This window comes from Aptenodytes forsteri, unplaced genomic scaffold (genome assembly GCF_000699145.1).
Source record: "Aptenodytes forsteri isolate BGI_AS27 unplaced genomic scaffold, ASM69914v1 Scaffold182, whole genome shotgun sequence".
Taxonomy (NCBI): Eukaryota; Metazoa; Chordata; class Aves; order Sphenisciformes; family Spheniscidae; genus Aptenodytes; species Aptenodytes forsteri.
This window is the reverse complement of record NW_008795932.1, coordinates 158,799-164,469: the sequence shown is the minus strand read 5'-3', so window position 1 is coordinate 164,469 and position 5,671 is coordinate 158,799.

Here is a 5,671-nt window from a genome sequence, read left to right as displayed (position 1 = left end):
AGGTCTTTTCCAACCTCAATGATTCTATGATTCTATGATTCTATGATTTGATGTTTAGTCTTTCAGGACATTAGTGAATGAGTGTATAGTTGATCATGAGATTTTTACCTAACTTTAACAGTCTAAAACTCAGGTGGCTCTTTTGTGTTAATAATTTGTCTTCCTGTCTTGTTAATGGTAAGAGAGAAACGCACCTCTGGAGGACACCATCTCCAGACCCAAAACAAGAGTCTAAATTAGGGGATGCATCACTTCCTAGAGAAGTCCAGTTCTCCCCATCATCCTTAAGGGCAGTCTAGAGAGATATCTGCTTCTCAGCTCAATTAGACAACAGGACTCCCAGCTGTCCTTGACATTGTTACTTTAACAAGTATATCACCTTTATTTTTTAATTCTCATTAAATATTTGGGCTGTGGGACACCATGTTTGCCAGGATTAAGAAGTGAAAGAAAAGGGATAGGACTAGGAAACAGTTCTCTTATCTGTCACTCAGATATAGAAAACGTAGTCCCATGAGAGCTCATGGACAACAGGTCCCCAGAAAACAGGTCCAGAAAGATGCAGGTTGAGATTATAGCCATTTGCAACACATGACTCTTCAGCTGTGTTTTCACAGGACATCAATCCAGCAGAGTGGCCACCTCCATAATAATATTCTTCTTCACTCCTGCCAGATATAAGAGATGTTGGAGAGAAGTTCAGTGAAAGTCCCTGCTGCAGGGTTAGAGCTAAATTGAAAAGCTGCCTCTCCACCCAGTAACAAAGTAATTCTCAAATTAAAACACGCAGTTCACCTCACTCTGGCAAATGGTGATGAAGAGATAAAACAGCTTTTTACTCCCAGAATTATCCACCCCCTTCACAAACACCGTTAGGAAATCACTTGAGGAAAATACACTGATACTGGCTTATATTTTGTAGTGTGTGAGTCATAAGCTATGACGCTGCTTTTAACTTATGACATCTCTCAGTTCCTAACTTGAAACATTTAGAAATATATTACAAGGATACAGCGACCTTTTCACACTAACACTCAATGACCACAACATGTCAAAATTTCCTAATATCTTACATCTACCAGATTCATTTGTCCAGTTTCAGTTTCTGCTTTTAAAGAACGTGTTTTCACAGAGAATGCAGGGAATTGAATACTGCAGGTAAGCAGGAACTCAGAAATTACTTATCATAAAAAAAAACAGAGTAAAAAAACCCCCAGAAATTGATAAGTTTGCCTTTGGGAGTACATTAGAAAATTGATCAATTTTTAATCCTTTCAGCCTTTTTGGAAATGCAGTTGTTATTTAACTTCTGGGAGATGATTTTCATAAATTAGGAAATTTTAAAGTATATATTTAGCAATGTAAGCATATTATCCACCTCTACCCACAAAAGCGTTCAACATCCTATAGCTCACAATGTGTCTCAGTGCAGCTAGGACCGTATGGTGGGACAGGTACTTCTACAGTGGAAAAATGTCAAACAGTGCTTTAATGAACTCTGAAAAACATGAGTGAAGAGTTGTCAGCTGGAAGATCTCATGCCATGGTGCACCTTGACCAGATGCAAAACAGGAAGATGAGAAAGGCAAGGCAGGTGCAAAGGGAAGATATGGTGACATTTCTTCTCTGTTCAGAAAAAAACACTAGTCAAAAATTCAACATGGGTGTTGTGTAGATGTTTCACATTCATTGAAGAAAGAATATTTATCTTATCAATGCTGCCTTCATCCTCCTGCCTTGTGGCTGTTCCTATTATTTTCACACCTGGTCCTGGTGGTCTGGCAGGAAAATCTTTGGGAATATCTTATTACTCATATAAAATGTGTAGTACCTTGGCTAGTAGTCTCAGACAAAATAATTGTACTAAGAACATTTCATTTCACCATGTTTATGTAGGTGAATATTCCAACCCTAAAGACTACTTGGCTTTTAATTTGCTGCAAAACGTCAGGCTGTCTGTCTTCTTCCTGCTTGTCTGTGAAAATATTGTTAGTCTGAAGAAATCTTATTTCAGAAAGCATTAGACAGCTAAGCATACTTAAGCCAGCTATTCAAGTTACACACCACTGCTACGGGTTGCTATTTCATTATGACTATAACTTTCCTTTGTACAGGTGACTCAGGAGAGATGCATGCAGCCTCAGGGTCTGGCATCAGCTTGTAGTCCAGCCACAAGAGTCCTGTGTTGACAGGTTGTCTTGCTCAGGGGTTGTATACTGCAGGTTCATAACACATGTGGATGAAAATTCAAAAGAGTGACAGTACTGAAGACAGGAGGCGTAGATTACCACTCTGTGTTCACGAAATTCAAAGCTTCTTTCAACTTTAGAGACTTGGTATGCACAGCGTCTGGTGGCAGATCCACACAGCAGAAGAAACCAATACAAAGAGCACACAGCACCTCAGACTGTGGCATGCAAAGGACCTGGGTAGTGGGACTCCAAGAGCCCCAGAAGGGGAATAGTCATGTCATCATGACAAATCATAAGCGTTCAAGCAGCCTTGCAGTTTTGGACTAATTTTGGCAACTAGCACCTCTACAAGGCACTATTCAGTGCAGTACGGACATGTTATTTTACCTAAACATCTTTACACCCTACCTCGTAATTACCTTGTAATTTTTTGGAAACTTGCCCTTCATTTTTGGAAGCTTCATCTCTTGAGACCTATATACAATATATCTTCCACAGAGGAAAAATTATACTCCATCACCTTACACTATGACTGTTTCCCGATTGTTATATGAAAACCAGTATTGTAAAGTGTTCATCACCACGTATTTGGAAACTGATGAATACATCTGGTTAGTACAAGAAACATCTCCTAGCACAAGTGTTGCCTCCACTCATGTTCGTCCACAGAAGCTTGTCTAAAGGATGAGATGCCAAAGGAGATATCAGGTAGGTAAATACTGATGCCAAGATTTGAATCCCACAGAATAATTTAAAGGTGGTAAATCTCCAGCTCAAGTACACCCCATAAGGAAAGTAGATTCATAATTGCCACTTGCACACTACTGTAGCTGTGTTATAAGTTAACTGAACACCTGATCCTCAGAAGCTAAAGCTTAGAGGAGGTACTTTGATGAACATACCTAACCTCCACACACAAAGCATAGAATTTCACACCGCCAAGAACAGCCAAAAACCAAGACCAGGAGAAACAATTATTTCCTGAAACATAAGTAAACACAGATCAGTGCAAGACCTCCTTGCCAAATTACAAGTGCAAATACTGACAGAACTTCAGCTGAAGTGAGGTAAACATCTCTATAGACCAATACAAACTCAATCTTTATCCTTTCTGCATTTCAGCCACAAAATGAAGCCAGGACTTAGTTATGTTAAAAGAGATTGCTATATATTTTATGCCGTGCATTAAGAATATTCTACACTGGAGATTTTAAACTGCGTATTTAAAAGTACTGAAATAACTTATATCAATTGGCTATGGTATAATTGAGCTCTATAAAGATTATTGAAATACTTTTGCAACTATCAGAAGTAGTATAAATAATAAGGTGAAATAAATCTTCTTTCCACTTCTCACTCTAGAAGAAACAAACTTTTTAGCATTTGCCTCTGCATTTTCGCTAGCCAAAAACATCAGTGCAAAGAGACAAATTGTCTTAATCTATCTGCAGACCATAAGAGGTATTTTTGTAAAAGGAAGGTAACAACATTTTTTCCACATTTTCACCTTGAAAATTCCCCACTTCCTACTCATTCCTTACTAGAATTTGTTCGTTTGCATTTTCTCTTCAGACGGATGTCCATGTATGAGTAGTAGTACACTTAGTGACTACATAAGAAAGTTTTTTGGGGTTTTTTTTGGTGGTTTTGGTTTTTTTTTTTGATTGTGGTTTTTTTGTTTGTTTGTTTTTGTGGTGGTGGCTTTGATGCTATCTTCAGAAGGATGTCCATGTATGAGTAGTAGTACACTTAGTGACTACATAAGAAAGTTTTTTTGGGTTTTTTCTTTGTGGTTTTTGGGGGTTTTTTTTTGATTGTGGTTTTTTTGTTTGTTTGTTTTTGTGGTGGTGGCTTTGATGCTATCTAAAAAGAACATGATCCAGATTTAGACCTGAAGGGTGCTTGGTATGTCAATCTATACACCAGCAGATGTCTTCCTTGTGAGGTTGACAAGGCTGTGCTAGCTGTGACCATGGGCTTGGGAGGAGGCTGTTCACGCTCTGAGAGACAGACTCATCCTTTCACTTCAATGATGGCAAGGGCAGTCAGTGACCTGACGTATTGTGGTGCCAACATATTCCCATAAATGACCCAGGTATCACCCCTGTAAAGCAATTATACCAGACACACACACACAATAACAGAGATTCTTTACACCCACAAATAAAATGTCATAGTGGCCCTGAGAATTCAATACACCACCTAATATGCTCCTGCAATCCAATATATTTCATTTACAAGCCAATACATTACCCAATTTATAACCAATCTGTCATGCACGTGAATCAATACAAATCATGAAAACACACATACATAACACACTTCACATAATTGAATTTTATGCTCCCTAGCCTCTCATTACCCTGCCACAAACTGCTTGAAATAAATACCTCTTATTACTTTCAAGGTACAAACACCATCAGGGAGAGCACGCCAGTGCTACACAACTTTCAAGCACATATATAATCCAGGATCAACATTCAGAAAGACCATGAAACCTGGAAAACCTAAATGCAATTTGAAAACTGCATAAGGGATTTCTCCATGTATCCTGGCATAGCATTCATTTTCCATGGAGAAAATGAACAAACATAAGATCATTTAGACTGAAACAGTCTCCAGTCCTGAAGGTCTAGAGGAACACAGGGACTTGCACGATTGCACTTGAAGTCACCGTGAGCCACACCTGACTGTATCACATCCATGTGAATGTGATCAGTACCTTTTAGCACATGCTATATGTAGATTGATGATATTACTTCTATCAGGTTATCTGTGTAGGTCTCGGTTGCGAAGGAAGTAGATGTTCCTAAAACAAGCTGTCTCTGTCAGAGGTTGGGAGTACATCTGTCAAAGAAGTCTGGCATTTTGACTAGATGGAAAGAGTTCAGAGCAACTCCCTGGTATAAAGTTTAATGTTTCTGCAATTGCTAACTGAGGCTATATATCAGAGTGGGATTTTAGGCACGCATAAGGATTTATTGAGAATAGAATGTATTCAGTTCTCATTAACAGTAATATCCTTTTGAATGAATTTGCTTAATTATGATTAGCCTTTGAAAGAGCTTTAAACTAGATTTGAAGGGGGAAAGGAATAAACCCAGGCTCGCTAGACATAAGCCTGGGGGTGGCAAGCCAATGTTTGAGGGACGGTGTGCTAGCGAGGTCCTTCAGTCTGCCATCTCAGTGGAGGCAGGGGATGGAGATCCATGCGGCAGCAAAGATGTAAGGGTTATGGATGTGTTACAAACCACGGAAGCACTTGAGAATGGTCACGTAGGAATTAGGGCTTGTCCCCCAGTAAAGGTGGAGGGATCAGTAGCCCAACTGAAATGCATCTACACCAATGCACGCAGCATGTGCAACAAAGAGGAGGAGCTAGAAGCCATCGTGCAGCAGGAAAACTATTATATAGTTGCCATCATGGAAACATGTTGGGATGACTCACACAACTGGAGTGCTGCAATGGATGGCTATAA